Source organism: Ambystoma mexicanum, chromosome 6q, assembly GCF_040938575.1.
Source record: "Ambystoma mexicanum isolate Mex_15411 chromosome 6q, UKY_AmexF1_1, whole genome shotgun sequence".
In the NCBI taxonomy this organism is placed as follows: domain Eukaryota; kingdom Metazoa; phylum Chordata; class Amphibia; order Caudata; family Ambystomatidae; genus Ambystoma; species Ambystoma mexicanum.
The window spans coordinates 1,113,535,506-1,113,559,554 of NC_090937.1; the positions used below are offsets into that span (position 1 = coordinate 1,113,535,506).

A 24,049-nucleotide genomic window follows, 5' to 3' on the forward strand; every position below is an offset into this window, starting at 1 on the left:
TTCGGCTTTTCACTATTCCGCTTCCATCACTATGCACATTTAAACAGAGGCCTTCAATTGGGCACATTCGCTATCTCCATGTCTCACTAGTTCAATTCACCGTTCTTTGATGGCTTAATCACATTTTACTTTGACTCACGTCTTCTCGGTATATGCGCAACCTTCATTCTCGTGATACACTGTTGCTGCTTGTTAATTTTATCTTCAACACAGACCGGCCTTGCACAGCTTTCTTTAACTCACCGGCTGTGCTAGTTGTGCAAGGTTGATACCACAGCTGCTGCTGCTTCACCTCCCCAACTCGGTCGCTCCCCCGGGAGGGCTGCTGGTATCTTTCACACACAATGGCAGATTCACGGTTCTCTTTCGTCGGGGTCACTTGTGCAGCCTTCAAGATTCTTTGGAGGTAATGATCATTTGCTGGGATGCCGAAGGTCTCTCCACTCCTTGATTCTGCTTCCCAGTCTGCCGCCCTGCTCCACCTACTTCGCTGCTGCCCCAGAAGAACTGCTCCTTCTCGTGCTTTGCCCTGCTCAATGTGTGTTCCAGTGATCCACCTTTTATCTGTGTGGGAAAGGTCAACAGTTATCTGGTGCATGCAATTGTGGTCAATTGCCTGACTCTGCCTGACTGTACCAACGGGACATGTCCGGTGTAATGTGTGATTGTTAGTCTTTTTTCGCTCAGACCTCCTCTTCCTCAGCTCATAGTTTGTGCAGGAAGGGGGGGGTGGGGTTGGAAAATCAGAATATCCCAAAAATAGGATAGGATAGGGTAAAGGTGTTGAAAAGGGAGGGATACCACGTCTCACCATTGGATATCCCGCCCCCACTCCCTGAAGACCCCTCACCCAGTTGATCCTCCTGCACTGGTCCACCCCTAGGGTTTGGATCCAAAGGTGATGGCTGTGCCCTTGCCACCTGAGCAAGGGATGCCAAGGGACTAGACTGGTGAGACACCCTCTGGTTTCTCACAACCTTTTTGTGCCATGATTATTTTCTATCAGGTGAATCTTTCCATTCACCCAGCTGCAGCTGCATTTTTCTGTCCTGTAGTACGGGGCACACACAGCTAACTTTTCAGAGTTACTGTAAAGTTATCATTTTGTGTGTGCCATTTCCCCTGCTTAGAAAGTGCCTAGGTGTTGGTGATAGGATGTTGGTAGCTCTGTACATCATTTTTGGTTACACCATGGTGTAGCATTTTTATTGCGTTGATTCCTATTTGCTTCATTTCTCTCATACCGTATTTTCTAAAGTATTGGAAAGGCTTATCCAAGCGCAACTTTGTAATTGAACTCACATGGTTTACTACTTAGTCTGGTTTCCGTTCTGATCATTATAATGGGACAGCTCTTCTTGCTGTCTCCAATTCCATTTTGCATGATTGTCATTACAAGCTTTGTTCTATCTTGGTCGTATTTCATTGCTGCCTTTGACACTGTTGATCCTAATACTTTATCACAATATCATTTGGGATCTCTGGTTCTGTTGTTTCCTAGTTTGCTTCTTATATTCACAACCATTCCTTTTCTGTTACTTGAAAAGGCCAGTCCCCATCTTCATCTATTCCTTTTAAAGGATGGCGTCCTCCCACATACTCCTCATTTTAGGATCTTACTCTATGGCATTTTTGGTATCGGAAACCATTGTACCCTAGCAGGGGGCATCGTGCCTGCCAGCGTCCACCTTGTCCGCTGGTCTGCTTCTGGTCTCAGAAGTGATTTCTCCTCTGGTACAAAAGGAAGACACGGCACCTTGTGACCCCAGTTCTTTTTTCTGTGTGCTCAGAACTCTGTTTAGGAATGCTTGTCTATCCTAAAGTACATTTTCTTCTATGGCATCCTCAAAAGTTTTCGGGTTCAAGCACTGCAGACACTATAGTTTGAAGAGGTCCATCGCCAGTCACCATTCAATTTGTGTATAGTGTCTGAGTATGGACCACAACATCTTGGATTTTGGTTCCTGTCGGTTGAATTGAACTCGCAGGTGCTCAGAGAACAGGGGGCTAAGCTTTTGGTTGAATACCGGCCAAATTTACGAGCAGCTCTCCTCAAAGCCTGTCGTCAAGGAAACGGAAGTTGTTGGATGGCGCTTAACACATGAGAAAGACACAAGGGCAGTCTAAGGGCCATAAAAACAGTGGCTCCATAAGTGCACCGCGATCTTATTCATCATCACACAAAAAAGTGAACCTTAATCCTGGTGGGGCGATAGCGATGACTAATCTAATAGTTCCCAGAAATATGTCACTTGTCTAGTGGCAACTTTGTGATGAGTGAGAAAAATACCAAACTCAAATGCTAGAGTTTTTCTCAAAAGCATCAATGTCGACGGACCCTCGTCGTCACTGAAGGAGGCAGTAGGTCCCACTGCACTCAGATTACGTTCTGAAGAAAGGGTTGGGGCTCGACACAGACCCCTGAAACCTGTAACAAAGCCTTCGGGGCTTCCTGCGTCAAAAAAAGACAGTTCAGATTTCCTTGCACAGCCTTCAGACTCCAGGCAGTGGGCACCAGTCTTGAACAGTAGATCTTTTCAAACCATGCAGAAAATTTACGGTAAGGATCCAATCCCTTTCAGTTTCAAATCATTGGAGCAGCCGATTGATCAGAGTCAGATCCATTTCCCCAGGACTCGTGCAACCTTATTCTTAGGGGAATCTGACCTGATCGACATCACTTCGGATCTGAGAGACAAGTGGCCTCAACACTTCTTCTGATCTTTAGCTTGCAGAGTCCTCTTCTTATAACCACCCTAACGCAGCTTTTCAACTGATGACCCAGAACGTCCACGATTCCTTGGGACTCAGAGCCGCTTGCAGACAAAAATATCAATGGGATTTTACTGCCATCCGAGACAAGGAACCTCAAAGGGATGTTGCTCTCTGTTTTAATTTGGCGGTCCCGACCCCATGATGTTCCTGCGGCAGACACCTTGGTTGGTTCCAACGGTTAGAAAGGACTTGGCGAGAAAATACAAACAGGCGTCCATGGACCTGGTGTATTTTTCAATTACCTGATTACAGAAAGCTTTGTGGTGCAGGTGCTACAGCCAGGACCAAGGGATCAGTCTTCCCGCCCCTTCAACCGGGCAGAGAAAGTTAAAAAAACGGGATGCCCTAAGAAAGCAGAATTGTGGGGCTGGTTGCATGATGAGTTCAGAGATGTTGCGGAAGACTACAAAGAGGCTGCATTTCAAGCCTTGGACAGGTTTGGAAATGGGCGATCATGTGATCAAAGCCATGGAATGGCCACAGTTGTTAGGAGGCATGCATGGATGCAAATGTCAGGCTTCAAGTTCAAGAAATACAAGGTCACGGCCAAGTCATTAGGCCTAGCAGTGCAACAAATTACAAGTCTTCTGTTAGCGTCCTCTACGTCAGTTTTCTGCAGAGGCTGTCATTTCAGACCATTCCAACAGTTTGCACAAAGGTGCAGACCCCAATTTGTGGCAGCCATAGGCGTGCCAAAACTTTTCACAAGACCAGGAAGAGGAAGGTATTTTCTGAAGTCCAATCTGAGTGTTTATTGTTTGGGCACCCACAACCTCTCAGCCTCAACACCAAAGTATGTTCAGCAAGTGGGAGAAAACTATTGTTTTTTCCCCCAGCGTGGACGACGGGCTTATCAATGCCAGATCCCCTGAGCAAGCATTTATCCATCTACAACACACATCTCACCTCCTACAGAGCTTGGGCTTCTACCGCATCTTCAAAAAGTCCCCGGTGAAGCCTTGTCAGACCCTCCTTTTCATCAGTTCCCTTCTGGATTCTTGATCAAAGAACCTCCCCACCCCCAAACCCTCCACCCCTCCAAGGACTCAGTGCAAAATATTTTGCAGATGGTCTACTTATTCAGACCTATCAGATTGTGCCAGTTCTAGCTTTCCTGCGCCTGATGGCCTGCTACATTTTTCTTCTACCTCAGGCTCACCACCATATGAGAGCTCTGCAATGGTCGTTCGGGTCCCAGTGGCCCCAGTACTTGGGGAGCATGGAGAACCAGCTCTGATGTGTCTAGGTAATTGGCACAGGGCCTACATTGGTGGTCAAAGGTGGACAGCGTGAGGGCAGGGGACCCTTTCTGGCAACTGTGGCCAGATGAGACAGTGAGCAGACACTTCCCTGAAAGGCAGGAACACTCACCTGAGAGATCTCTGGGTGAGTAGATTTGTCCTTGGCAGAGTTCACATTGCATTTCAATCTGTTGTAGCTGCAGGAGAGCAGACAGGCTCTAAAAGCCTTTCTGCCTTCCATCAGGGAGAAAACAGTCTTGATACCGACGTACAACACAATAGCCATGCACTACTACTGCAACCACAAAGGGTGTGTGGGCTCGCTGGTTCGATTATTCTGGGCATTGGAGAACCAGAGCTCTTTGTCTCTTTGAACCGTTTTCTACAGTAGCTGCGGTTATCCCCAGTATAACTCTGGTTATGTGAAAATGTTCGAGCTCTGAACTTGGTCGCCAGCTCCCCCCACCCCTACTCCGCAATTTCTCATGGTGTCCTCTCCCCCTCCTCTTCCCTCCACCCCCCTCCCATCCCTACCTCTAGCCTAATGCCATGTCATCCCTTTTCCTCCTCCAAGTGGCATTTTTTCCACTTTTTGTTTCCGGCTTACCCTGGTTATACCAGTTATAACCTCGGTTATCTCTTGTATCAAATAAAAAAGAAATGGCAGCTTTTTCATTTCTGAAAAGCCTCTCTGCTGTAAGGCTCCATGGGAGATATAGCTATCATTTTGGGAGAATGGGGGCGCCCCCTTCTCCGTCAAATATTTTAACAACTACTAGACGGAATAACCCCACAGCCCTCCTGGTAATAGTCAGCGCTTCATGCCCAAGTTGTTTTTCACCTGGCCCAATTCCATCCAGCGGATTTTTGCTGTGTGCTGTGCAGAAATCTGGACTTCTCTATGGAGAAATGAATGGGAGTAGGCCAAAAAGTGTTTTTTGTCTTTCTTAATAACTTTTTCATTTTCTAACAAATCCTTTCTCACAGTGTCCAGTCTGGGGGGGGTAGGGGGTGGGGCCAGTGACAAACTTTTGTGTGCAAAATCCATTATACAAGTCAAAAGTAATTAGCAATACAATTTCCGGGTTTCCTATGTAACTGGATACTAAACTTAACTGGTGCTGCACTATAGTATGTATATATATATTTCTGATTCTTGTTAATCTGCTTAGAATCAAATGCTTTGCATATAGTCCGACATCTAGTGGTAATCGCAGAGTATTGCATCTTTCTTTCGAGGATCGAAAGGGGATGTCAACATGGGCGTGACTGTAACACTATCCCTATCGTGACGTGTAGTGTACCTAAAATCCTTCACGCGTGTCTCGGTCCCTCAGATTGTTTTTATCCGCCCAAACTAGTTGGTCGCCTTATGCTGAGCTTGTCAGAGTTTATATTGCTAGAGTAATTATTCATTGTCCCCATTGTTCCGGATTAGACTTTCACTTCTCTACGCTGACGCCATCCAACTGCTGTTTCGGCAACTGGTGCATCGATCGACATCTGTCGACCGCGTGGCCTCGGCCCTCCGTCCAGGCACTTACTCTAGGGAGAGTGGGGCCCTGGGTTGATTCCTTTATGAGAATGCATTTCTTCATCCCCTCTTTCCTTTTCTGGTCTGGTTGCCACCTTTCACCTCGCTATGGAGAGGATTCCATTTAAGTTTTGTTCATCATGCAACAGAAAATACCCCTGGAAGGACACCCATCGCAAATATCCTGTAAGTCCTGCAAACTCTTTTATCCTAAGAAGTTGAAAGATAGATGGACAAAGCGTTGGGCAGCCTATGCGACCCACGCAGAAAGTCGTTCCGCCTCGATTTGCAAGTAGTCTAGCGGCAGCCATGGCTCTGATGTGGAGGCCATCTGGGTCCCAGGTACCCTTCCCCGGCCCGACAGGCAGGTCACTGGTATTGCTAGGGAGATCACACCCTGGAGACAGGAGCACACACGCACCACCCAAGGATAAGCATACAACCCCCCCGAGCTTCCTCAACGGATACATCGCAGAAGCATCAGACGCCAACAGGGCCGCCGAAAACTTTGCTTCCGGCACCCTTCCCGCATCTTTCTTCTCAGCATGCGTTTGGGCATTCCACTCGTAAGGGCATCTCTACTAAAAAGCACAGAAGTGCAGACATGCTGTTTAAGAGCACGTCAGCTCCAGAGGTTCCGGCAGAGCCGGTAACCACTATGACGCCTACAAGCACGTCGAAATTCCTCATACAGCCTTCGAAGTTACAAGAGTGCTGCAGCTATTGTTTCAGCGGTGGAATGTCCAAAAAGCACCAACTCTCGTCGAGAGGAGTACTCTGAAGGGCCCCAGCCCCTCTCTAGGGCTTTATCTGATCATTCCCTTCCCTCTAGAGAGCCTTTCCCTTCTCCAGACACCTCTGCTTCCTCCCTGTGGACCAGAGAGAGGTTCAAAAATAACATGGACAAAATGTCACAATTTATAGACTTTTCTCAAGAGTCATTACTCCCAAGAGACCTATGGAGGGGGATTCCTGCCCCATTTTATCAAATCTCCAGATGTTTCCAACACAAACTCACACACCAAGAAGAATTATTTTAGTTTTCTGAACAAGAGGAGTAATACGAGGATTCCTATAGTCATGAGGACAATCCTTTTGGGCAGGACACAACTAACCAGTGCCCAGATTGGGGACAAGATCAGCCAGCAGAGGAAGCACCTTGGCTCTCACCCACTCATACTCCTGACCCAGACGTCATTTGTCTGGACCCGCCCTCCTTGCCTCAACAGAGGCAGCCATCGCCTATTGACGACTAACTGGCTTTCAATGCCATCCTGAAGAGTGCAGCAGACTACTTCCAAATCGCCATACAGGAAGCTGTTCAGGACTCTGATTTTGTTGAGAACATTCTAAAGGAAAAACCTCCAACAAGTTATTTCCCTGCTGAATTCCATTAAGAAGCACCTTGCACCTGCCTTACTGTCCCCTTCCCTTACAAAGGCTGTGAACCCTCGGGTTGAGAAACTCTTTCGCCCCACTCCATCTGACCCTATGTACATTCGGGGGCATGCCACACCAGACTCCCTGGTTGTTACCACCAGGAAAAGGGTTAGGGGGCCACTGTCTACTGCAGAGTCTCCCCCCACCCCCCTGTAACAAAGACTACAAGGAACTGTTGGCAGTCATCTCTGAGGGAAGGCAGGTGACCCACAACACCCTTAAAACACGCTAGAAACTGCAGAAACGGCGTGACGTACCCTAGCACAGGGTACTCTTCTCAAGAAGCAGGCCTGGCTAAAGAATTCAGGTTTTAAGCCAGAGACTCAGGCAGGCTTCTTTGATAAGCAATCCTGTGAAAGAATCAAACTTGTTTGTATGGCTGTGGATGACACCTTGGAAACGGCAAAAAAAGAGCATGAGACACTCAAATCTGTCAACCAAATCGCAGACAAAACTTTTCAACAGCGGGGCGGTGCAAACTTGCGCCCGTTCCTTTCAAGGGCAGTCCTTCTCCCAATCTCCACATGGACGGTATGGCGCAGGAGGTACCCCATTGTCCTCAGGGCACGGTTCAACTGGCAGCAGCCAATACCAGCAGAGGGTGCAACGCAGAGGCAAGAGTAGAGGCAGAAACTCCACCCCAAGAGGCTCCCCAGCCGCTGCATCAAAATGACTCGCCAGTTTGGGTCCCCTCCAGAACATCCCCGGTCCAGGACGGTTGTCATTCCTTCACGGATGGGAGGGGGTCACATCAGATCAGTGGGTGCTCAAGACAGTCACCCACGGTTATTGTATTGAGTTCCATCTACCACCTCGATACCATCCACCAAAGAGAAAATGCCTATCACCAGCACACCTGCAAATCCTGCTAGAAGATGTGCAGATCCTTCTGGAAATGGGTGCAATAGAAGTCGTCCCCATTCAATCAGGTAAACAAGGGTATTTATTCAGTGTACTTCCTTGTACCCAAAAAGGATCTCACCATGCTCCCTGTGTTAGACTTGCACCCAGCGAACACATTTGTCAAACCGCAAAAGTTCAGAATGACAACATTTAAGGAAGTAATCCCACTTCTGGCGAAGGGGGATTACATGGCAACATTTGGATATGAAAGATGCATAAATTCATATTTCAATGTTGCCAGCTCACAGAAAGTACCTAAGGTTCATGATAGAGGACAAGCATTATCAGTTCAAGGTCCTTCCCTTCGGCATTGCCTCAGCCCCACGGGTATTCACAAAGGTGCTGGCGGTAGTTGCTGCTCACCTGCGCATGCAGTCCATCCCAGTCTACCCTTACATTGACGACTGGCTAATAACCGGGGATTCATACGGAACATGCCTAACAAATACCCAGAAGATGGTAGATCTCCTGTTCAGTCTAGGGTTCTCTATCAACGAGAAACTCTAGCCTAGACACCAGCCAAGTCGAGCAGTTTCTGAGGGTTCTAATCTGAACCAAAGACGGTCTCGTCTTTCCCTCCAACGAGAGGGTTCTGAACATGCTGTTCCAGATCCCTCACTATGTTGCCAATCATGAGGTGACCCTACGCAAAGCCATGTGACTGTTAGGGATGATGGCCTCCTGCATGTATCTAGTTCCACATGCACGTCTGTGCATGTGCCCCATGCAAGAGTGGCTCTCGAGCCAGTGGTGTCAGGCCAGCGGACAATGGGACGATGTAGTGGTTATCTTGGCAGCTCTCGTTCACTTTCTGCATTGGTGGTCAAGGGATAACCTCTTGCTAGAGAAGACCTTCACCACGCCTGCAGTAGAAGCCACTCTCACCACGGACGCATCTTTGAGGGGTGAGGGCTCACCTACTTCATCAGAGGGTGCACGGCGTGTGGTCCCCAGTGGTAGCAACCAACCACATAAACCTGTTGGAACTGCTAGCAGTGTTCAAGGCCCTGAAAGCATTTCAAACGCACCTCCAGGGGAAGACAGTGCTAGTCCTCGCGGATAGTACCACAGCCTTGTATCACCTGAACAAGCAACGAGGCACTCACTCGCCAGGGCTATCCAAACTGTAACAGAACATATGGAAATGGGCTCTCAAACACAAGATGTTCCTCCTGTCACAACACGTTCCAGGGGAACTCCGTCTTCTGGCGGATGTACTCAGCAGAGACTTCCCACTACCCGTAGAGTACGAGTGGCGATTACCCAAAGACATTGATCTCAACGTCTTTGCTGACTGGAGCTTCCCAGAGATCGGCTTGTTCCCAACTTTGCAGAATGTACAATGCCCAGATTACGCCTCCAGGTACCCGCAGAACCGCTCCAAGGGGAACGGGCTCTGGACATGGTCAGGGAATTGTGCCTACGCCTCAACCCAAACCCCCCCCCCCCCCCCCCCCCCCCCCCCCCGACTCCTCTGCTCAACAAGATAGTGCACAAGATGCACCAGGAACCAATCACCATGATTCTGGTGGGCCTGATGTGGGCCCGCCTACCTTGGTGCTCTCATCTTCTGGCAATGTCAGTGTCCCCTCCCAGGAAACTGCCATGCCAGTACAGCATGCTATCACAAGACAGGGGGGAAACACTTCATCCATGCCCGCAACCTCTCAATTTAGCAGCCTGGCTCCCGAGGTCATAGAGTTTGGGCACCTCCAACTCCCTCAAAGTTGTATGGACATACTTAGGGAATCACGAAAACCTAACACCAGGCATTGCTACTCCTGCAAATGGAAACGCTTTGTCATCCGGTGCAATGGCAAGAGCCTCAATCCTATTGAATGCACACCAACACATGTTAGCCTGTACCTAACTCACCTACTAGATTCAGGCCTGGTTTTCAATTCCTTAAAAGTCCACTTAGCTGCACTTTCAGGCTACACCACGTCCCAAAAGAAGGTTTTGTGGTGGAAAATTCCAGTAATTAAGGCCTTTATGGAAAGGGTTAAAAGACGTCATCCCCGTATTTTCAGCCCAGCTCCTGGGTGGGACCTGAGCGTTGTACTTACTAGACTAATGGGTCCTCGCTTTGAACCTATGGATAAGGCTAGCCGTCAAGCACTCACTTACAAGACCGCCTTCTTGGTGGCAATCACATCAATAAGGAGAGTTAGTGAACTGCAGGCCCTTTCAGTTCAAGACCTATTTGTCACGATTCACAAAGATAAGGTGGTCTTGCACACTCACCCACGATTTGCACATACATTTATTTCTAAGTTCCATGTGAACCAATCAATATAACTACCCACCTTTTTCCAGAACCCCACTAACGTGGCAGAAAGAAGCCTGCACACACTAGATGTGAGGAGAGCGGTGATTCATTATCTAGAAACAGCAAAACCACTAGGAAAAACAAACCAGTTTTTCGTTTCAGTGGCAGCTGGTAGAGAAGGGGACCCTGTCTCTAAATCGGCTATTTCAAAGTGAATCGTAAACTGCATCACGCTGTGCTACACTCTTGCCAAGAGAGATCTGCCCTTCAAGCCTAGAACACACTCAACATGGGGAACAGGGGCTTCCATAGCATTGATTGCAAATGTTCCTCTTGAGTCCATTTGTAAAGCAGCAACCTGGAGTTCTGTACACACTATTACACAACACTGCTACCTAGATACACACTCTAGGTCTGACACTCGGATGGGACAAGCAGTGCTAAGACATCTCTTGCTACTGTTCCTTCACAAATTCCACCATCATCTCTGTGTACTGCTCGCTAGTCTATGCGCAGCATGTGATTCTACGCAGATTAACAAGCATCAGAAGACATGCATTAATTACTTACCGTAATAGCATTTCTGATGATTGTATCTGCTTAGGTTCACATGCACCCACCCTTCCTCCCCTCTTGGAGTAGAAGGAACATATACATCTTACACCTTCTCACTTTTGTACTTTCTCACGCTGACTATAAAACTCCCTCACAGCAGAAAAAACATAATCAGAGGGACCTCGACGTGTGGGGGATTTTGGGTAGACTACACGTCACGTTGGCGGTAGTGTTACAGTCACGCCCATGTCGATGTCCCCTTTCGATATTTGAAAGAAAGATGCAATACTGTGCGATTACCACTAGATGTCAGGCTATCTGCACAGTATGTCAATCTAAGCAGATGCAATGATCAGAAATGCTATTACGGTAAGTAATGCTTGTCATATGAATATATTGCATTGATGATTCCTAATAAGGGTGAAACCCGGTATGTAGTTGTCCTGAAAGCCTTGCAAAATACCTGTCTTGGGTTGATTAAGATATGTATAAAGTAGCATTGCCCTCTTAGACAAAGACAATTTCCTAGATAAAAGGGTTGCATTTGGGCTAATTTGCATTCCCACAATGACTTGCTGTTGTGGCTCAGAACTGGAGGTGAACTTCCAGCGATGGCTACTAGGGGCGCTGTGGAATGTGTGACTTGGTTCGAATCGATTTTCCTATATATATATATATATATATATATATATTTCTGAGGCTTGTTATAGTTCAGACAAAGCCTATGACAAATTCACTTTTGGGAACATTCTATTGCTAATAACTTTTGACACAGTGGCCAGATATTCCCTGGCCAGGATTCACCCCAAACTGGAAATGTTTGGGGCAAAGTTGTAAATGGTTCGAAAGTCATTGTGTAGAAAAAAAAAGTGAAAACCGCTGGATGAATTTGCATCAAATAAAAAACAAGTTGGCCACAAATCGTTGCAGACTCTCATTTTTTTGTTTGATGTAAACAATGCAGTAATTTCCTTTTTTTTATGACAGATAAGGGAGTGCCTCCTAGTCCAAAAAACGTTTTGTTTAGATGCATTTTGCACTGCAGCACTGAAACATTTCGTAAATGAAAAACAGCCTTTTTTTATTTAACTTTTTTATTTTGTTTGCTCGTTTTGCCATAGCCCACCAAAAATGCAAAAAAGTGCTCAAAATGATATTCGGCAGAGAGACTGTGGAGGGTAGGAGTGCAAAGGTAAAATACGACCAAATGGTGAGTTGCGCACTTTCGGTAAAGTTGGAGAACCCGTTTGAGTCGGATCGTTTTATTCTTCCGCTTGGATTCTTGTGCAATTATATGGGGAAATCGCAAGATGCGGTCAGAAAGAAAAGTGTATGAAGAAAACAATCACGGTGTCAGGAATTTCCATCTGGCAAAGGTACAAAGCCCTGGCTATTTTTGCTGTTTATAAATGTGTTTTTTTTAAATGATGGAATGATGCGGGTAATTCCATCTCTGAAAGGGTAATCTGCTGATCAGATTCCCCCGTCATCAGCTGCATTCCAAAAGCATAGTATGGATCTGTGTCCTGCTGCATCACTTACCTGATTTGTGGTCCAGTGCAGGTTCAGAGTTCACAGCTGCCCATTTGACAGCTGCAAGAAAGTGCACGGACTGCATTTAAGATATGCACCCCTCAAAACTATGATGGTAAATAGGCAGTGCTGGTGGCAGGACAAACTCTAAAATAAAGCTATGCCTGAGTTTAGGCATAGTGCATGGCACTACTTATGATCATGGCCGCCACATCCCAATTGATGTCTCACATATGTCAGCTCCTGTGAATCGTCTCTGCTGTGTAAGGTGATACGTGTTCTGGTCAGACGGGTGGAGACTCCCAAAAGGCAGGACGGGAACCTGGATGACTGGGCCTTTTCTTTAAAATCTTTGTGAGGGCAGGTTACACCCTCCGCCAGAGACAGCCACTCAGCAAGCAGCTGTGCAGGACCCAGGAATCAAAGGAGCACACCCATTCAAAAGGAGTAGCCTCACACGAGGGTGCTGCATATCTAATGGACTTTGTTCTTAGTGAGCAGGGCAGGGGTGGGATTAGAGTAGGCAGGAGTGATCTGGTCAATGGAAGGAGACTGCCACTATTATGTTTCTCTGTACCCCACCAAGCACTTTGTGACATCAGAAGGGCACAAAGTCCACTCCGTTCAAGAGCAGGGGTTGTACTTCAAAAGCTGGCTAGCATTATTCCAAGCACTTGCAAAGCTGCCAAGTTTCCCAGTTCCATGCAGAATCTTTGAGCCAGTCCTGTTTGTTTTTTTAAACTGTATGCTGGGACTTGTAGGGCCACCATTGCAGTGGGAAAAATGAAACTAAAAGTTCCAGCATGCATTTGGAAGCAAAATGCAGCACTGGTTCGAAGTGTCAAGCATGGAACTGGGGAACTTGGTAGGAAGACACTTGGGGCTTTGCCTTTAAAAGAAGGGGTCACTCACCACTTCAGATTCTATCCAGATTTCAGATCCTCCTGGATCCTATCAAGACCTGCAGATTCGCTCTGGACTATATATAATAGCAGTCCAAGGCGAAAGGAAGATCTGCCGCCGTCCCACTCCGAGAGCACATCAGGAGTGACGTTTGCTGTGGGCGAGGACCTACAACGCTGCACCGGAATCTCCTAAAACTGGGAGGGTGGGCCCCGAACAGGACCATCCTGTCCTCAAGTCCCCCTGAGTGTGCCCCCTGAGTGTGCCTTACAGCAACCGTAGGACCAGACCGACCAGCCAAAGTTGTGTGTTCTGCCTCACCAAACCGGTCGCTCCATGTTCACTGCACCTTCAACAAGAGGGAAGACGCTGGTTTTTGCGCCCCTCCACCGATTCGAACTCTTGCTTGCACTTCAAACGAGCTTGACACTGAATTGTGCCCTAGCTGAGCTAGTCACCTGATAGGCCTGAATTGACTACTTGATGCAGGGACCCGATCCGAACCACTAGTGAGTTACACGTAGACTCTGAACAGGAGTTACAACCACGGCTCGACCCAGCTAGCCCTTGAACGGCTGCCTCATCGACCTGCGCATCAATGTTAATGTTAAAGGATATTTGTACCGCGCACTTTCACCACCGGAGTGGTCCCCTGGTGCTCTGTCAGCTCTGAAAAGGGAGAAAGGGGGGGTTAGTTAGTGGGAATAAGCTGGAAAAGTGCAAGAGAGCAGTGATGTGCTGCTGGCAGCCTCAGCCCGGTGGGTCCGTTGGCTGGGTTTGGGGTGTTTTATGGTCTGTAGTTGTTGTGTGCTGTTGTGCAAGTCTATGTGTGGTTTGTTTTGTTGTTGCAATGTAGTGAAGTTTGTGCAGATTACTGTATTTAGGCTTGTAGTTGTGTTAAGAGTTTGAGAGGTGTATGCGGAGGGCTGAAGTTGTTCGTGCGTTATTTAGTTGGCTTTGCTGTCCTTGCAATTGTGTGATGGTGTGATGCCCGCTATCATTCGCTATTCCATCCAGGCGTGAAATTTGTCATCCCTCACAGTTTCATTCAAGTGTAGCACATGTTAACATTCACAACCCCGTCTAGAAGTGACGGAAGCTAGAATTAAGGATGACATCTAAGTGTGGCACATGCTAACATTCATATTTCTATCTAGATGCAATGAGGGTTAAAGTTAAGGATGACATCTAAGTGTGGCACATGCTAACATTCATATTTCTATCTAGAAGTGACGGAAGCTAAAGTTAGGATGACATCTAAGTGTGGCGCAAGCTAACATTCATATTTCTATTTAGATGCGACGCAGGTTTAAGTTAAAGATGACATCTAAGTGTGGCACATGCTAACATTGTTACAGCTGTCTAAAAGTGATGCAGGCTAATCTTGATCATTCTCTATAGGTGTGGCTAGTATGTTAGTGTGTGATGGAATGCAACCTTTACAGTTCACCCAAGAGTGGATTTGGATTGGTGGTCACAAATCTCTCCAAGTATGCATGGTGTAAGTCTATGGCAGTCTACATTATGGAAGGTAAGGTAGAGTGGCGAGGGCTTTCTGGTGTAGAGTAATGGCTCTACACCCCACCCATGCCATGCTTTTACAGTTTTGTTGGTGTCTGTTGGCTTCCTTTGCGGACACCCGGCGTCACATCCCGGAGCTGCCAGTTCAGGAGCTGCCCTTTTCCTTGGGGCCCTTAGCCGCAGGGCAGCCTGGCAGAGGGCTGGAAGCCGGGGAACACAGGGAGCGAGGAGGCCTGGGGCCGCAAGGGGGCACGAGCCAGGCCACAAGGTGGCAAGCGTGGGGTAGAGGGGCCCTGCAGCTCACCTGGGGTCGCTGTGCTGGTAATGGCGTTCTCCCAGGTGCAGCTGCAGGCCCTCGCTCAGTACAAGGCCCGAGAGGCCAATCACAGGGAGAGGGAGGTCCGGGAGGCGGGCGGAGGGAGGGGAAAAGGGAAGCCGGGGAACACAGGGAGCGAGGGGGTCTGGGGCCGCAAGGGGGCACGAGCCAGGCCACAAGGTGGCAAGCGTGGGGCAGAGGGGCCCTGCAGCTCACCTGGCGTCGTCGTGCTGGTAATGGCATTCTCTCAGGTGCAGCTGCAGGCCCTCGCACAGTACAAAGCCTGAGAGGCCAATCACAGGGCGAGGGAGGTGGGCGGAGGGAGGGGAAGAGGGAAGCCGGGGAACATAGGGAGCGAGGGGGGTCTGGGGCTGCAAGGAGCCTGGCCACAAGGTGGCAAGCATGGGGCAGAGGGGCCCTGCAGCTCACCTGGGGTCGCCATGCTGGTAATGGCGTTCTCCCAGGTGCAGCTGCAGGCCCTCGCTCAGTACAAGGCCCGAGAGGCCAATCACAGGGAGAGGGTTGTCCGGGAGGCGGGCGGAGGGAGGGGAAAAGGGAAGCCGGTGAACACAGGAAGCGAGGGGGTCTGGGGCCGCAAGGGGGCACGAGCCTGGCCACAAGGTGGCAAGCTTGGGGCAGAGGGGCCCTGCAGCTCACCTGGGGTCGCCGTTCTGGTAATTGCGTTCTCCCAGGTGCAGCTGCAGGCCCTCGCTCAGTAAAGGCCCGAGAGGCCAATCACAGGGGGAGGGAGGTCCGGGAGGCAGGCAGAGGGAGGGGAAAATGGAAGCCGGGGAACACAGGGAGCGAGGGGGTCTGGGGCTGCAAGGGGGCACAAGCCTGGCCACAAAGTGGCAAGCATGGGGCAGAGGGGCCCTGCAGCTCACCTGGGGTTGCCGTGCTGGTAATGGCGTTCTCCCAGGTGCAGCTGCAGGCCCTCGCTCAGTACAAGGCCTGAAAGGCCAATCGCAGGAGGAGTGAGGTCCGTGAGGCGGGCGGAGGGAGGGGAAGAGGGAAGCCAGGGAACATAAGGAGCGAGGGGGTCTGGGGCCGCAAGGGGGCACGAGCCTGGCCGCAAGGTGGCAGGCGTGGGGCAGAGGGGCCCTGCAGCTCACCTGGGGTCGCCGTGCTGGTAATGGCGTTCTCCCAGTGCAGCTGCAGGCCCTCGCTCAGTACAAGGCCCGAGAGGCCAATCACAGGGGGAGGGACGTCCGGGAGGCGGGCTGAGGGAGGGGAAGAGGGAAGCCAGGGAGCGAGGGGTCTGGGGCCGCAAGGGGGCACGAGCCTGGCCACAAGGTGGCAAGCGTGGGGCAGAGGGGACCTGCAGCTCACCTGGGGTTGCCGTGCTGGATGCCTCCAAGAGCACTTCAACCATTTCTCACCGATTTTAACCGATGGAGCGTCGATCATTGACCGCTCCCAGTGGCTAAAGCCCAACTCTGCTTGGCCCAACTGTGAAGCAATCCAGGGCCTGCCCTGACCTGCATCAGTGAAAACTGCCCTTTAACTGCACAGAGCTACCGCATTCGCCCCTATGCTGCGGCCGCTTGGTGCTTGAGCCCACTCGATCCAACGTGCCTGAACTGAGCCTGACCCGCTTGTGTCATCGTTTGACACTGGATTCGACTCCTTCAACCCACCAAGAACCAAAGGCACTGTTGACTCTTAACTGAACCCTTGGTCCACTTGGGCCTTGGAGACTGGTTAGGTCACAATCTCTCTTGGTTTCACCAACAGCATATTCTTTTTGTGGTTAGTAATTTACCTACAACCCCTGGAACTATGCTGAGAGTGGTACTTTTCTCATTCTGTCACATCTCAATTCTTCATTTGTGGTGGGTTTTTTTCACTGTATTTTCTAATTGTTGTATTGCAGATGTGTCTAAATAAAGTATATATATTTTTGTCAAACCTTGATTGGACATTCCCTTTATTTTGGACTGTGATGCTGTGTTTGGTCACTACTGGTTCACATTCACGCCCCTCTTGAGAGTGTAGCCTTCCCTTTGCCCATGTTACCACAAATGGCGAAGGAGCTATATCTCTCAACTGTCTCTATTTTACCTTTTGATTGCATTGTGTTTTGGTTTGTAGAAGGTTTAGGTCTGAGTGGGCCATTTTACCCCTACATCCTTGTGCTCATGCGGAGCAGAATCCAATTCGTCACATGGGGGGGGACATAGCATGTTAGGAGAGGGCTAGGAGGGATTTTCACAGTGGGAAGAAGGTTGGAAGGGGGCCTAAAAACGAGTAAATGTGCAAACGGAGCCTGGCAGTGAGAAAGGTGCGACTTTTTGAGTGTTAGCGGATCAACCCCATAATCAACAAATACTGTGTGTCTACATGAACCATTCTCACAGCAATACAAAGCAGCAGGGCATGGGGTTCACGGGCATGTTTCAATAGGAAATTGCCAGGGCAAAAACCAGTGATAAGGGAGCGGGGCATTCAACCATGCATTCAACACTGCACCATGATGTTTACGCATGTTTGGTTAGAAGCAATGTGCCTAGGCTGGGTCTGTGTGCGTTGGAATTTTAGCAATATTGTTGCAAAGTGGATAGTAATTTCATTATTTTACATTCGTACGCTTAGAAAATTTGACATTTAATGCAACTCAACCCGGTAAAAACAACCCCTCCCCCTCCACCTGCCCACACACAGACACAATGTAGCATGTGTACACATGCATTGACAATTGTAGATTATTCATGCTTTCTGTACATTGACAAACTAGCAATTCTTCAGCTTTTCTGAGAATGGCAATCTTTATAATGTCTTCCCACGTCTAAGGCCCCCCAAATAGACTTCCTTGCATCATCCTTTTACTCCAATGTTGTTGATTATTTTCAGTGACTCTCCGCATCAGAGTAGAAATTACTAATCTTAAAGCAGGTCGTCCATCAGCATTGTCTATGTGAGTTTGTTCAATAGCTGTCCCCAGTCCATATGTGTGTTGTCTGTGTCGGATGTAGTTGTGCTAACGTAGAGGAGGATTTCCTTTTCAGTCAGTTCCCATCTTTGGATGTCATTTAGCCATTGGTTAATGATTGGGCTTTTTGGGCATTTCCAGAATATCACTACACATCTTTTAGCCAAGATGTGCAGGAAGGAAGCCATTCACTGACTTCTTTTTTATCTCCACCCCATCCTGATAAAACCCCCAATAGGCAAGAAGTAGGGTCACAAGGGAAGGAACTCTGGGTTAATGTATTTATCCTGGCTGTTACCACTGACCATTAAGACTGAATCAGTGGGCATTCCCATATGTGCCAAAGCCCTGCATGTTCATGACAAGACCTGGGGTAAACGTGAGGTAGGTCTGGGTGCAAAGTATGTATTTTTGCTGCGAAGTATACTCTGTAGACTATTGAACTGAATTTACTTAAATCTTGCGTTTCTAGATACTTTTGTATTTGGAAGATCATTTTCAACCATAATTAGTTATCAATTGGGGTATTGTGTTCTGATTACCATTTCTCTCTTATTTTAAAAACTGGAGTGCATTTTACATCAAGTAGTACTTTATATGAATACTTTATTAACTCGGATTTCTCCATTAACAGATGCAAAATTTAAAACCTGCGTATTAAGCATAAGAACAGATAAAAAAAAACAACCTAGTCCTTTATAGATCATGGAAAGGATTCCCTTTTCAACTTCTAAGATATGATATATGATATATTTTATTTGTATCGTGCTCGTACACAAGTGCTTCCAAGCGCAACTAGGCAAGGGAGGGGAACAGAGGAGAACACAGCACAACATAAAAACGATCTTACTGGGCCCAGTGACATTGAGAACGTGCAAGTGCATGGGAAAGGGACAAGGGAAAAAGTGCATGGAAAGGGGAAGAGTGGAAAGTGCAGAGCAGAGGAGCGCAGATAAATAAATAGAAAATGGAGGCAATAAACAGTGGTAGTGCAGGATCATACTTCTAAATTGACAGTTGTCTCCCAATTGTTGCACATTGGACAGTCGGTGAGGCTAAAGCCTGTTGCTAGTGGGACCAGGCAAAGATTTAGCATAACAAAAACCTTGGAATTTAGTGCAGTTAAGAGACAGTTAATATAAACCAATTTATTGCAGTTCGATCCATTTCAGCCGGTGTGGGTAATCTTGCCAATTTGTATTTTGTGCCTCTGCTCCACCTGCTTACCCAAGAGCACATAAATTATATCACAGCAGGGATCAACAATGAGAACAATAGTGACATCATGGATGACATTTACAGGGAAGAGACTCAGAATTGAGATTGTTGTGACTACCCACACTCGCCAAATCTCATGAGTTTGGTTGCAATATAATGGTTTAACTGTCTCTTTACCAATGTTGCACGCACACACACATGTGGGTTGCATTTAAAGGCAATAGACAGAAGCCCCCTCAACTGAACAGCAGCATTTAAACACTGCCACCAAAAACGGTCCTGCTTTTGCTTTTACTTCATCTGAATAACACAAATGTCAACACTACAACCAAAAACGGCTTTTGCCTTCCTTGCACATGAACAGCAGCCCCTTAAACACTGCAAACGAAAAACGGCCTGGCTTTTCTTTTGTTCACGTCAAATTAAAGAACCATGTGGAAGGGGGCCTACCCCTCATTATCAATGGACCAGCAAATGCAAACTTGCTCAAAAAGAAGAGAGATCAAAGAATCCTGTGATCTGCAAGAAAGGGTTTTAAACATCAGAAGAAAAAAGGCTGCACACGTGTGAAAAGAAAACGACTGTAAAAAGCCACAGTGGAAAGATAGCACTGCTCACACAGAAAATGTCAGGGAAATATAATGGGGAAGGGGGGGTTGCCCAAGCAAATGTACATTATGTTCCAACCCACAAGACTTCACTCACCTTTGAAGAGATACATGAAAACCCAGTTCAGGCTAAGGCAGGAAACCTCACAATTAAAAGCCCTGCTCCTAGCTGGAAGTCACACCTACCAGTGAACCATCTTGCAACAAAATGTGATGCTCTGAGGGCGTCATAATTCCCTGCTTTGCCAGACATGAATGCAGGGGCCCAGAGATTTCAAACAAAGCAAAGTGTGGCTAAAGCATGACCTGGAGGTGTGAGCCCTTCCTGCAACCACTTCAAAGAGCAAACTGCCAATTTCAAAGGGACTCCTAAAAACCCTCTGGTCACAAGCTGACCCAGGGGAACAGATGGCTGTGGCCCTCCCAGGTGGAACAAGATACTACCAAATTACATTAAAAGACTGATCTCATTTTAGCAATTTTCGCAGCAATCGTAATAAGAATCAATTTCGTTTTATGCTATTTTTTCATGTGATTTCCAGGAGGTTTTAAAGAGACTAATTGCATTTCCCTACGACTTTGGGGACTGAAATTGCCAGTTAAGACTTGTTTCCGGCTGATCTGAACAGGTGACAAATATGACAGTTGATGAAACGATGAAAGATGAAATCAGGAACATGCAGTCTCATTTGCAGAATCATAACTGTTATACATTTTATGAAAATTACAAAAATATGCCAAAGAGCCATGCTACCTTGTACGGAGTTGGCAATCGGCTTACTTAATTCCCTATAACCAGCTAAAACCGAACACCTGTTTCCTATGGCAGGGGCTAGTATAGGTATGAAGTTATGATACTCTAGTTTTTGCCAAAAAGTTGAGCAGGTTGAGCTGAGAAAAAGCAGTGTAATAAATGCAAACAGACAAATGGTGCTCTCTTCCCTTGAACCAATCTATTGATGTATGTAACTCTTGTATCTGCATATGAAGTCACCCACTATCAATGTACATGTACCTAAGAGACCACCGTGTCATAAGTCACCACTAATTCAGTATTCTTACAAATCTCTTGTAACAGCGCCTCGATGCCTCTGGGCTCCAAGTGCGCTATACAAATGGAAATAAATAAAAAAAATCATACCAGGGGGCGGAGAGAGGAATAGTAAACTGTCCTATGGCAGGGATAATTACAGGGTACTCCCATTAGATTGTAAAGTTAGTGATGTCATTCATGCTATATAAGGGGACAGACAGACCCCAAAATTGGGGGAAACAGGAGAAGGAGGACGGAGAGAAGGCAGCTGAACCTTACCATCCTTGAGAGTGCAGTGACCAGACCCCTTATCCTAGCTGTCCAGTGTGTCCTGAGATCCAGCTGGCTTTCCTGAATCCCAAACCAAGGCTTGCTTTGTAAGTAGCACACGCCCCAGCCCTAAATTACGTAAACCCTTCATTTTTGTAACATTGCATCCAATATTTCTCCCATTGAAAACCCCATTGAAACCCCCAAAAATTGCCAGTGTCTTTCAGTCACCTTTCCAAAGAAGAATCTATTAGTAGCCTGTGTGTGTAAGCATATCTCCTTTAAAAATATGTGTCTGTGTAAATCTTTAGTATATTTTTAAGTAAATCAATTAATTCCCCCATTGAAATTCACAGTACAAGATTGTTGAAATTTGAAATTAACCATCTTGTACCTGGTGCTGTATTTAGTTATTATAGCCATTAAAATGTTGCCTCAAAAGAATTAGCCTGCTTGTAACTGAAAACTGAATTTATCCGTGTATTGTGTGCATTACCAAACAAATTCCCATTTGCATCTGTCCTATTAAACCCCAAACCGTTGTTCCATTGTGAGCATTCCATTTTGCCTAGAAGTCTACCTGTTATGTGCCTCTGTCCTTGTCATTGAAAACCGATTTTTCTATTCTAAGCTAAACCCCTTCCCCGAACGGCCTATCATTGTAAACCTCAGCATAAAGGAATATCCATGTGCCACTGTTTTCCCTTTTGCATTTGCTTTCTCCCAAAACTGATTTTCCCATTTCATTTCATCTTTTCTCTGGTGTGCTGATTAGTATTCTCTAAACATTCCCTATCTCCTAAAGTGTAAGTAATACAAATTTACTTTCTGTCCCCTAGCAGTTCTGCGTAAGGACCAAAACCCCATTCTGCCGTTTTACTCCAAAAACAGGTTTTCACTTTCTTTGCTAGCTTCCCATCTTGTGGTGGTGGGCTTTACCCCAAATCTGATTTTCTCTCTCCATTCCTATTCCTTGCCACTGCCTTCCATTCAAAGGAATCAAGTTTAGCTGATGTTTGGGGGTGATAGTTGCAGGGGGGAGTGCTGAACCGTTGGTGCCATCACTTTATAAGAATTGTTCTTTTTCCTGTGTTGCCATTAAAGAACTGTGTGAATTGTAATAGGACATCTTAATTTAATTGTTCTGTAGAGATGATTACATTTGTAATGCCGCAACATTGGTGGTGGCTGTATATTGATTTTTTAACTTTTTCATTAAATAATAAATATCTTATTGATATACACCGGCCTGATTCATAGTCCATTGTGACTCAGAGTGTTTGTGGAAGTTGGATGCGAGAGGGGTTGGAGGCCTACTCAAAGGAACCCGTAGTATGTTAAAAAATAAGAAGCGTTTTATTGTGCGCCACGTCCATTGTTGCGGACAGAGTTCCCTAGCTGGCATGTGCCGTGTTATAAAAACGCACGCACAATTATGGGAAAACATTTTTAATCAGGCAATCACATCTATAATGTATTTCGCCCACATAAATCAAAAGGACAAAATCAAATGCCACTTATCAATCACATTACTTTCACATTCTTACATACCACCCATACTTGAAAGTTTCTTAACCCATAACTAATGATCATCTGACTTTCTGGGTAGTATATTAACCTGTTTAACAAGACTCTCACAGGCCTTCTATTTTGGGCATAAAACCCCAGTTTATGTGCATGTGGAGGAAGCCTTCATTAGGGCATCCTCATACATGAATGATAGATGTGTTTAAACAAGTCTGTTGGTTTCTCATAAGAAATCACAATAAAACGTGTAATTTTGTTGCCCAAACCATCGTGCATACAAATATGTAAGTAAATGATATGAAGCGCCAGAGCAGGAGGATGTTTGCCCTGCCCGGCTTGAGGGACCCGATCCCTGAAGTTCCTGAAAAGAGATAATAGGATAACACAGTGAGGACAGTCCTTGGCAATCTGTGCCATCAATTAACATCACTTAAAAAGGGATGTGTGGTAGAACACCACTTCCTTTAAGGAACTGAGGCAGAAGAATCCATTCAGTTCCTCCAGGTACTTTCAATCAATATTTATTTATTTATTTATTTATTTATTTATTGCATTTGTTATACACCCAAACCCGGAGGTATCACAGCATAGGTTACAGTAGTGTTTAACTTATTTGGTTACAAATCAAAACAGTGAACAATTGCGGGTTAATTGGTACAGTACAATCCTAGTTGAACAGGTTACTGAATTAGTGTTTTTTTAAAAAGCCAGGTTTTAATTAGTCTCTTGAAATGTGAGGGTTAGTTCCTAATGTGGGCAGGTAGAGAGTTCCACGTTTTGGGTGCTGTTACTGGAAAGCTTTTGCCCCCTGCTCTGGTAGTTTTAAACCTTGGTACTCTTAGTTTGGAGTTTGTGTTGGATCTGAAAGTTCTTGTGGACCTTTTTTCGTAGGATAGCATTGTTGAGGTAGGATGGGGCTGCTTTGGTGAAACATTTATGGGTAACATAAAGCGTTTTGAACAGGATTCTGGACTGTATGGGCAGCCAATGTGCCTCTCTCTGGATGAGGGAGATGTGATAATTTCTTTTGAGTCCTAGGGCAGCTCGCAGGGCTTTGTTTTGTAACAGCTGGAGTTTCAATACATTCGTTTTTGTGGTTCCAAGAAGAAGAAAGTTACAATAATCTAATTTGGACAGAATGAGGGACCGGCCCAGTGTGAGACAGTTTTGTGTTGTCAGGAATTGGTGGCTTAATGCGATCAGTTTAGCTGTGTAGGCCGTGAAGGAGGCAAGGGCATTGATGTGTTTAGTCCATGTGAGGTTGGAATCCAGTTAGACATCTAGAGTTTTGACTTGGCTGAGGACTGGAATGGGCGTACCATCAATGGTGATGGAGGAGTAGTCGGGGAGCAGGGATTTTATTCTGGCAGAGGAGCCGATGATGATGATCTCGGTTTTATCATCATTAAGGCATAGGCTGTTAGCATCCATCCAGTTTTGGATGATAGCATATATAGCTTATTGATGTAAAGTG

The 24,049-nt window shown here is 46.7% G+C and overlaps 1 protein-coding gene across 6 annotated transcripts in view; it reads left to right on the forward strand.

The window, feature by feature from the left end:
- FRYL (FRY like transcription coactivator) overlaps positions 1-24,049 on the forward strand; it is a 3,055,992-nt gene that overhangs the window by 2,917,219 nt on the left and 114,724 nt on the right. The gene's annotated exons all lie outside the window — the stretch shown is intronic.